General features: G+C 41.8%; 1 long non-coding RNA gene across 2 annotated transcripts in view; it reads right to left on the bottom strand.

Annotated features, from left to right (window-relative positions):
• Positions 1–2,683: 2,683 nt before the first annotated feature.
• The window catches only part of LOC109498165, a 70,422-nt gene continuing 61,946 nt past the window's right edge, over positions 2,684–11,159 (bottom strand). The window contains exons 4-6 of one of the 2 annotated variants that reach the window (XR_002154816.3): positions 8,570–8,785; positions 7,311–7,434; positions 2,684–5,963 (exon numbers count right to left, since the gene is read on the bottom strand). This is a non-coding gene — a long non-coding RNA (uncharacterized LOC109498165). Of the gene's footprint in view, positions 7,435–8,569; positions 8,786–11,159 lie in introns of both variants that reach the window. The other variant, XR_006595552.1, reaches the window with a different exon arrangement.

Here is an 11,159-nt window from a genome sequence, read left to right as displayed (position 1 = left end):
ATAATGATAACCTTATTTTCTATTCAGACAGCTTTAAGGACGCTCATTTCTCTGGAAATGCAGTTCCTATTCAGGGCCTCTTTTCCAAAGCCATTTCAAATTTGTGTGTTGTGGCAGAAAAAGTGGGTACCTCCCTGCACCAGGTTTTTTAAGTCCCTGGAACCTACGTGTATTTTTATTCTTCATTTTCCCACAGCGTGTCTGCTTTCCTCAGGCCCAGGGCCGCACCGAGACCTCCTTCTACCCACCTAGCCCACCTACCCGGAGTCCTGTCCTCCAGTTCATGTATTAGGGTTAACACAACTACAAGCTCATCCACCCATCCCCCTGTGCTGTCCATTACATGTGGCTACCAAGTACTTGCAATGTGGCTAGTCCAAACCAAAATGTATGTGTAAAATACACGTCTAAATACACCAAAGATTTAGCACACATACAAAAAATAAAATAAAGTATTCATTAATAATTTTTGTATTCATAATCTGTTGAAATAATACTACTTTGGATGTATTAGGTTAATAACAAATATTAAAATTAATTTTACCTGTTTCCTTTGACTTTCTTAATGTGGCTACTAGAAAACTTAAATGACATTTGTGGCTTGTACCATATACTATCAGACTGTGCTGTTCTTGGCACATCCTCTCTCCTTGCTAGACTGAAGTCTCACCGTCTCCAGGGAGGCTTCTCTGCCCTCCCTCATCACAATATTCTCTTCCTCCTTTGGCTTCTACTTCACTTAAAGTGGAGATGCCATCATTTAGCAGGTGATTGCTAATTTTGCAATCCCAACTCCAGGTTTCTCCAGATAGACCCTGAGGCTCATGAGCATAGGAAGAGTATTTTTGAGTGACTTGAATTCCCTTGATAGTTGATAGTTCTTAGTGCACAGTAGGGTGCTCAAAGAATACATAAGTGAAAAGATGGAGAACAGACAGTTTTAAACATCATGGATCTAGTAGTCAGGAACACAGCTACTTACTAGATTACAATCTTCTTGATATGAGGGTTCCTGCCCTGATTATCTTCATACAGAGCCTAACTGAATGCTGCAAACAAACCAAAAAAAATGAGAAAAAGGGACTAAATTGGCTCAGGTCATATTGTAGCAGCAGAGGAACCCAACCCAAGGTGAAGGGTTTTCATCAAGCCAAGGAACCAAAGGCAGACCCAGAATTGGGCTCCCAGGATAGTGGTCACAGCCACAGATTGTCTCCCTGACTAACAGGACAACTGCTTTCTCTCTTCTACAGACCATTATGCACACCTCTACCCAGCACATGAGGCTATTTCCTGGGATTTGCCATCTACCTGTATATGCCATTTGGCTGAAAGCTAAACACCCCAATCAGGAGAGCAATGAATAAATATTAGAAAAAGGCTTTCACAGCTATTGGATTCTGAAACAGAGAATTACACAGTCTGAATAATTCAGAGAAAATGACAGAGCAGGCCAGGAACCTTGTGAACTTGCCAACATGCTTCCATATACAAGTGTCTTGTCTTCCAAAGGGCTCTCATCAACTAGAACCAAGCTGACCACATGCCCCTGGCTGTCTTTTCTACTGCACACCTTGGTTGAAAGCACTGTGTGGTCATTCAGGGTCTGTGGCCTGCCTTAGGTGTGATGTTCACTTCCTAGCCAGTAGACCTCAGATACCTTGATCTTGGTGTGGTGGACAGAATGAGGGGATAGGAGTGTGAATTCCAGCTCTTCTGCTTATTATCAGAAAGATTCGTTCCTCTCTAATCTCAGTTCTCTCAGCTATAAAACGGAAAAGAAAAAAAAAATCCTGCATCTGAGTAATATGCTCAGAAAATCAGTTCCTTTTCTGGATTTCTGGATTCTTTTTCTAGGTAAACAGCATTTGTAGAGACTTACAGGTATGCACACACATACCTGATGTCCAAAAGTTACCTCAACCCTTGCTTCTTAAAGTGTGAGCCATGAGCCAGCAGTATCGGTATAACTTGGGAATTTGTCTGTCAGAAATTTCTCGGGTCCTTCCCCAGACCCACTGAATTGGGTTCATCAGGTATGTCTTGTATGTATTAAACTTTGTGAGGCCCTTCTTGAGAAAGCAGACTGGAATTGGAAGGGGGACATAGTGAAGAGGCTTGGGGGCATGTGTTAATCCTGAATTTATGGTATCAGAATAAAACCCACAACCATGGCTTTCTTGGCAACCTGCTTAAATCTAAGAGGCCCTTAAGAACTAAAGCACTAGGCTAACCAAGCCACAGACCAGGGTGATCCACTGTGTCCAACTGCAATCTGACCTTAAAATAGGTGAGCCCTGGGCCTCAAGGGGTGATAGTCTCCTGGCCAGTAAATCAGGTCATACTCTTCATTCTGCATAGAATGGATGTCAGGTTTCAGAATTAGCTCAGATAAGAAGAGGTTCTTACCCTACAACTAGAAAGAATGGGAGCCTGGTTGATGAACTAGCTCTTAAAGTGTGGGAAGGAATTCATAAAGGTAGAAAGGAAAGGAGGAGGGGGTGCCTGGGTGGCTCAGTCATTTGAGCATCTGACTTCAGCTCAGGTCATGATCTCACAGTTTATCGGTTCGAGCCCCACGTCGGGCTCTGTGCTGAGAACTCAGAGCCTGGTGCTTGCTTCTGATTCTGTCTCCATCTCTCTCTCTGCCCCTTCCTCACTAGCGCACTGCCTCTCTCTCTCTCTCTCTCTCTCTCTCTCTCAAATATAAAAAATAAACATTAAAAAAAAGAAAGGAAAGGAGGAAGGTCATGCCAAGAACAGGAGAATATATGAATAAAGGCCATAAAGAGAGAGACAATGTGGAGGGAAAAAGCCAATGACGAGAAGACCAGTTATGTCCAAGCAGAGGATTAAAGATGGAGAATTGTGGGGCGCCTGCGTGGCGCAGTCGGTTAAGCATCCGACTTCAGCCAGGTCACGATCTCGCAGTCAGTGAGTTCGAGCCCCGCATCAGGCTCTGGGCTGATGGCTCAGAGCCTGGAGCCTGTTTCCGATTCTGTGTCTCCCTCTCTCTCTGCCCCTCCCCTGTTCATGCTCTGTCTCTCTCTGTCCCAAAAATAAATAAAAACGTCAAAAAAAAAAATTAAAGATGGAGAATTGTAAAAGGGGGCAGGTAGTGAAGAACCTTAAATGCCAAGCCAAGAAGTTTAGATTTTACACTGTAGTTCATGAGGGGCCACAGATGTTTATGTGTTTTTGGTTTTTGATTATTTATTTGTTTAGGGGAAAGATGTTGCCTACATATATGCTGAAAGATAATTCTCCATGAATCTGGAGTTTATATATACCTTAAACTATCTCTTCACGAAATTGTTTGAATAGCAAACATCCTTAGAAACTAGAAATAGTGTATCCCTTCATATTAGAGGAAAGATTTGTTTCCTGGCCAATATAGTAAAGCTTAAAGATCCTTCCCCAGAGACATTCCAGGGTAGTAAAGATTAAGATGTCTTCTTCTCAGCCTAGAGAAGATTGTCTTACTTTCCAGAGAAAAAGTAAGGTCTCTCTTTTTGGCAGTGAGGCACTGGCAGGTTGCCAAGACCCTATATAAGATTAGAACCTCCCTATTGTGGGGTCCCTCTCCTATGATGCACCCTACCACATGTGCAGTTACCATCTGACCCTCACCATATCACCATGCAAAGACTGGGACTTGAAGACTTGGTGCTAAGTAGCTGTAGCCTTTGCTGTATATAATGAACTATGTGCATCTCTGACTCTGAGGCCTCCTGTTTTCTGTTAGTATAGATACACACACACACACACACACACACACACTCACTCACACATATACACACATACCACACCACACCATGGCAGGATAACTTGTTAGCTGGCATGTAGAATAAAATCTCAGACCCTTCACAATTTCTGATTTAACAATATAGTGGGCTTAAAATAATCAAATGAAAAACACAAAACTGTTGATCCAGGGTAGACAAAGTATATGATGTCCCTGTTCACCAAAACCAGATGATAACAGAATTAATTTGATGTTCTTCTACAGGCAATGGCTAAACTTTCTGACCATGGTTCCCATATGGTCAACAAAATTCAGGGTTAGGAAACCTCTTGTTGCCACAGCACGAGTCTGAGCAATTCAGCACTGTGCAGAGATGCAAAACTCAACAGGCTTTCCCAATACCAGGAAAGTGAGAGGATTTTTTTAATTATAAATGAGAAGTTTTAGCATGACATGCAACAGTAGGAATGGGAATCAAGATAGTTGGGGCTTCAGAGATGCAGTCCATTTAGAAATGACATCTAACCTTAAATAACTGCATGTGAAGACACTGAAAAGTCTCCTTAATTGATATTAGAATGTATTATTCAGTTTTTAAAAATCCTAAGGCAGTTTAGTATGGGATGCAAATTGCAATGAACATAGACAAGAAACCAAAAAAACGGAGTATTAAAAGAAGAGAAGCTGAATAGAAACTAAAAATGTCTAGAATTTATTTTTCATTTCTTAACAAGGAGAGATAAGGTAATAAAAAGAAATCACACTGTATCATGATTATAGTTGGCCTATAAGTTATACTTAAGTTAATTCCTCTGGAAATTATAAATCCATCCCACAGAGTGGATTCAGTCATCCAAAATAAATCCTTTTATCATCCTTATCAAATCCCAAGGAAAAGCACTTTTTGAACCAATTGTAAGACAAAGTTCCTGAAGCAGATTGACAAACCCAACCATTTCAGTTAAGAGTTACCGAATGGTAACCACTAAAAGCTGAAGACATAAAAAAAGCATATTTGCAAGCACATGATACCTAAGTACTTATAGACCATGGTTCTGGCTTTACCACCCAGCTTGTTCTAACCAAAGCCACCAAACCATCTCCCTTCATAGGGTAAAAAAATTACTTGACACTAATGTCTCTCTCTCACCAACAACCACCAATGATTCCACCCTAATAACCTCCCCACTTTATTTCATCTCAAGTCCAAGACCACCACCCCACACACTGCATAAGGCAAAGACAATTCACCCTGTGTTTTTAATCTCCATCCCAAATTTTCATAATTCATCCAAGAAAGCTTTGTTTTAGTTCACCAAGTGCAGTGCTTGCCTCCTCCTATCTTTCCTCAAGGAAAAGGAGCTACTGAGAAGCATCAACATCCAGATCTCCTCCAGGAAAAAGTGTCATTGTGAAAAAGGGGCTGCTCTCCTCTGGGAGAAATATCAATAAGGGTAGATGGTGTCCCCAACTCCATTAGGTCCTCAAGGACCACGCTAGTGTGATTAGAAAGGGCACTCAATTGGAAGTCAAGAAAATTGCATTCTAAAAATAGCCCTGTTGCTAGCTAACCTTGAACCTTAGGCAAACTGCTTGACCTTTCTGGGCTTCAGGTTCATCTGTAAAATGAGGTGTTTCATCAAATACCAGTTTTCAAAAGCTACACCTGCATGAGTAAAAGGAGTAGTGACCTAGATAGAGAAAATTAAAGGAAAAAAATCTCCCAAACACCCAAATAATAATAGAGAATAAAACCTAACACAAAGATATGCTTTATATTTTTCTTTGCCCTTTTCCATACACTCTGTCCATTTGACCTTACTAAATATACAAACGGTACCGCTTTTTAAATACATATCCTGGGTGAGGAAACAGAAAAATCACTGGCCAATGATAGAATTGGCACCAAAATTAAGTATGTTAACTCCCAGCCTAGGACATTTCATCTACCTTTTAGGGGATGCCCTCAGGTTGTAAGGAAGGGGGTCATTAGAAGCCATATGGCTTCAATAAATCTCAAATGGTTTTCTCTTCCACCAAGATGGCAGCTACACCCAAATCATAGAGCATGCTGTTCTTTAGAATGGAAAAGGGGCAAGAGATTACCGTTGAAGTTTTCTTGGTGCTCTCTGGAGGACAGTTGTTGCAAACCCATTTGAAAAAACCTAGGGATCTCGCAAATCTGGAGCATTTCCATCATCATGGAACTCTCATTTTACTTTGTCAAAAGATAAAAATATAATGTATCAAATATTTGGATGCAAATGAAATGCATACAAAAAACCTGGAAAATTCATCAAACTCTAATTCGAAAGACTGATAATGTGACTATAATGTTATTCATGTTTTGCTATTCTGGAGTTCCCTTTCCAGAATTCAAATCATTCTTTCTAAGACAACTTCTATTTTGTGTAATCTGAGATTGATTTTGGGGTCATAGTTAGTTTAAAAAAATATTTGATTTGAAAATAAAATACAAGGTTATTACTACCTAAACAGGGGGGGGGGATGTGTTGTTAATAATTTATAGGAATAAACAACACCCATTCAACTATGGGGTAAGACCAAGGTCTGAAACGATCTGTGTGTAGATTTGGCATAACTTTTGTACAAAGTAGAATAAGGACTCTAAAGTGGCACTGCATACTCAAGTCTCTAATTAGAAGATGTAGTTACTTAATTACATATTGTTAGTACCTGATTACATAGATTTGTACTAATTTTGTAATTGTGTTTAATTACATTAAGCCAGTAATCAACCCACAAAAATACAAAGAATTTTTTATGAAGAAAATCCTTAGCCAACTGGATTATACTTAGCAAGAAATAACCTTAAAAGCAAAGCTGTTTCTCACACTTGTCCCACCCACAACCTCCGGACCTGTAACTACTGCCCTAAAGTGGGCCTCTACACAGATGCACTCCCAGTGTACACTCAGTCAAGGGAGAGAAACTGTGACTTAAGCTATGAAAGAAAACTTTGAGATGTACTCAAACTTTTTGTCTTTACAATAAGGGAAACTGAGCCCCAAATAGATTATCCAACTTGTCTGAAATTACACAAATAGTGAATGGCAGAAATAGACTTGAAACCCACTTCTCCAAATTCCCAGTTCAGTGTCCTTTCCCTTCACCAGGCCTTCATACAGGAAGCCATGGGATGCCTCAGGTATGGAATTTGGGATTCTCTGAGGCCAGGGCAATTGAACATACTAATCTGAACACATGAGGTCCAAGATCTTTTTTTCTCTCAACTCAGCATTATCCACCTGGGATTGGGTTTGGCAACCCAAATTCCAAGGAGCTGTGCCTTAATTAGGCAGGAATTTTTATTTCCCTTATATAACATAAAACTCAGAGAAGATAGAGGAGAACTCCACATAGATTATCTGGACCCAGGCACCTCTAGCTTTCTGCTCTGCCATTCTTAGGCTGAGAACCTTGTTCTCATTCTCTCCCAATGGCCGCATTATCTCCATTCACGATTTCTGCATTCTAAGCAACAGGAGGAAGTAAAAGAGGAAGAAAGAAGGAGTGGTGCTTATATTAAGGAAGTAGAGCTTACCCAGAAACCTTCAGTTTACTTCTCATGAGCCAGACCTTTGTCACATCGATGGTACTAGCTGCAAGCTAGGTTGGGAAATGAGGTTCTTTAGCTGAGCACATGCCCCTGAGCACAAACCAAGGTTCTGTTAGTAGAAAAGAGAGTATGAATATTGTTAGGAGACCAGCAGTGTCTGCCACATTTGATCAGTGTCCTTGGGAGTGTTAGATATACAGAAAGGAAACAAAGATATAGAGATGCTAAATTTGGTAAAAAATTTTAAAAGATACTATGTTAGGACTCAGAGAAGCTGGGCTGGGCTTCAATTTCCTCGCCTGAAAAATGAGAGGGTTGGACAAGGGCAGTGATTGATGGGGTTTGGGGGTATTTGTGGGGGTTCAGAGCCAACGGCCAAGAAAGAATCTTTGAAGATGTCTTGGTGCAAAAAGATGATTTTATTAAAGCACAGGGACAGGACCCATGGGCAGGAAGAGTTGCACTGGGCTTGTGCAAAGTGACTGCTTATATAGTGTGGAATTGGGGGAGGTAAAGTCAAGAGGAAGTTCCTTAAAGGGATTTCCATACGCTAAAGATGATTTACAGATTACTGGATGCCTACCAACTGTCAAGCTAAGATTGTTTTTCCCTCTAGCAAAGCATTATCATGAAGATAGTAGGGAGTTCCTGGAGATTAGGCTATTGATGAGATATTTGTAAACTGATGGAGACTATCAGTTGAACCACTTGTTTTCTGCCTTTCCTTTGTTCTTGGGCAGCCGGGAGTGCCTGAAGAATACCACACATGCCCCACCTGGAGAGGAGGGTTTGTGCTAGCTTGTGCTTGGCCCTCAGCTTGCCTTATAGTCTCTAATCAGTGATATCCAAACTTTTTTTTTTAGCACAGAACCCATCTTGCAAAGGGACTCTCGTGCAGAACCCTAATTATGAAACAGATCACAGGAGAGCTGCTTCTCTCTTGGCGACAGTAGGTGGGGAAACAGGGAGGGAGGCTGTGGTGAGCACCACCATTTGTTACCCAGATTCCCCTTGAAGGAAGGACTTGTTGCCACAGCTGCTGGGTATAACGGCAACAGACTGCATTTAGCTCTCAGACTTTTGGGCACTGCCTCAGTTGGAAAGAGTCCTCTCGAGCAAGATTAAATTCCTTCTGGGGGAAGGAATTTCCCACACCCTCCCACAGGTACTGATCCAAGGATGCTCCTTAATAAACATCCTCCCTTTTACACTCTATCTCTATATTGGCTTCCAGGGAAACTCACCTTGCTATAATGAGATCCCAGTGTGAAAACCATTTAGTTGATTCCTTCCAAAGTTTAAATGCCACAGTGCTGGGAATCAAACCAGGGAGGACTGAAGTGTGGAAGTACAGGGAGTTCAGGGACAACTGGAAGTTGAGTTGCTTCGTCTCAGGAACACATCGTGGGGAAGATGAATGAGAGCAAAGAAATGGAGGAGCAAGAAATATCAGGATATACCTGCAAGAAAAAAACAAGTGGAACAAACATCATTTTGATTGTAGGTTCTTTTTTTTTTAATTTTTTTTTTCTTTCAACGTTTTTATTTATTTATTTTTGGGACAGAGAGAGACCGAACATGAACGGGGGAGGGGCAGAGAGAGAGGGAGACACAGAATCGGAAACAGGCTCCAGGCTCTGAGCCATCAGCCCAGAGCCTGACGCGGGGCTCGAACTCACGGACCGCGAGATCGTGACCTGGCTGAAGCCGGACGCTTAACCGACTGAGCCACCCAGGCGCCCCTTGATTGTAGGTTCTATTGTCAGATTTAAACAACTGCTATCCTACTCTATTAAAAATGGATATTGGCAGGAATATATATAATCTAACTTCTTCACTAATTAGCAGTCCATTTCCTCTTAGATACTTATCAAGTCTCCAGGGAGGGTTTCTCCAAGAAGTAGTGTCTTTGGGAGGCCTTTGATGAACTTACATTGCATTGTACATATATATTTATGGCCTGCTTCCTTCTTTGGAGAGGACAATCAAGAGTACTGGTGGAAATCTCACCTCTGATCAGCCAGAGAAAGTCACTTCCTGAGACTCCTAACCTTTGTTGTATGTAATGAGTTGGATGCTGAAATTTTTCCTTCTAAGAAATAGGCCCCCCTGTCCTCATCCCTGGCCAGGAAGAAATTGCAGGACAGTGTGCAACCTGAGGCTGGGAGGGTACAGATGGTTCTTCTAATGGCTGCCTTCCAAAAAGTGCTACTTTGAATCAGTGTTATGGAACCTGGTCTGGATCACCTGGTGGAAGAACCAAGTGGCACTCAGAGATCTTGGAAAGCAGGAGGTTTATCTCGCATCTGCGGGCTCAGAGGAGATCACTCTCCAGGGATCTGAGCCCCGAGCCCTAGCAGAGAGAACAATTTATAGTCTGTTACTTCCACATTCCACATTAGCACAGGCTAATGTGGGGTAGGAAGAAGAACCCAGAAGGGGAGTCTTCAGTCAGGGACTGAAATGTCCCTATCAGTCCTGTCGGCCATCTTATAACAGATTTTTCCCTATCAATAGAATCTCAAGGATGGGAAGGACTTTAACAATCACCTTGAGAATCACAACCATCCTTCCCTGACCTGACTCCATCTCTGCTAACAGCTTTCCCAGCTGGATATTAGCAGCACTGGAAATGCACCAAGGCAACCCTATCTTACCTTTGCAAAGCTTGGTTTATCAGAATGTTCTTGCTTATATTAATCCCAAATCTGTATTCTCACATTTCCCACACATTGGGGCTAAAATAATTCAATTACATTATTCACATGAAAATCAAATGTCATTCCACATACCACGCCTCTTTGAATATTAGTGTAATCCCTTCCTTCTTCCACCTGAAGACTTGCAGTTTGTGCTTAAAACCCAGCTCACAGCCTTCTAGGAATCCAATGATCCTATCACCACCAACATCAGCACCTAGATGTTTTCCCTGTGCTCTGAGTTCATCCAGTCATCATGGTGCATCAGGCTGCAGTCCCCTCTAGGCTATGAGCTCCTTGAAGGCAAGGTCTCTTTCTTTCCTATCAGTATTCCCAGCATACAGCCATATAAATAAATAAATGTCAAATAAGTAATTAAAAAAAAAAAGAATGATAAATGTCACCTCTGAGACTTCTTCAGACTCAGCATATTGTAGTCTCCTTTCCCATATTTGGTTGAATTTTCTCACTGCCCCAGAAATTCTCTACAGGCTGCCATGTGAGCCTCCCAGACCCCCAGGTACAGGGACTTTTATCAGTCAAGGGCCCCAACTGCTGCCGCAGAAATTCACTGTCATGTTTGCACTAAGGCCACACTGCCCCCAGGCTGCTCCCAGCCAATGACTTGGGGCCCTTATGGATATTAAATTCTGGAAAACTCAGCATGCTCAGACAGCTAACTTTGGCTAGAGGACTCCCCAAATGCCTTGCCAATCGTTCCTTAGTCAGCATGACAATCTAGAATGCTTCCACTCAACCTGTCTTCCCTCTTTCCTGAAATTGGGTAAGACTTATATTGTACTCTGATGGCTTTCTCAGCCTTTCCTGGCTCTCTCCCTATTATTCTCTCAAGGCATTTCCCTTAATAAAATCATTACACATTTAATCCCATATTGGAATCTGCTTTTCAGAAGTCCCAGACTAATACATCCATCCAATTCAACATTTACATCCCTCTTCAAGAGGGTTACCCTCACCTATACCTAACAACTCTGTAGTCAGAAGAACACCACCCAGTCATCTCCTCCTTTATTTTCAGAACTAAGCTTTCATTAATACAACCTACTCACTTCCTTAGCACCTACCTCACACTGTTGACTCATATTAAGTATAGCATCCAGCAGCCTCCTTTTGA

The sequence above is a fragment of the Felis catus genome, chromosome A3 (assembly GCF_018350175.1).
Source record: "Felis catus isolate Fca126 chromosome A3, F.catus_Fca126_mat1.0, whole genome shotgun sequence".
In the NCBI taxonomy this organism is placed as follows: domain Eukaryota; kingdom Metazoa; phylum Chordata; class Mammalia; order Carnivora; family Felidae; genus Felis; species Felis catus.
The sequence above is the reverse complement of the archived record's forward strand: the minus strand, read 5'-3'. Positions and strand labels throughout refer to the sequence as shown.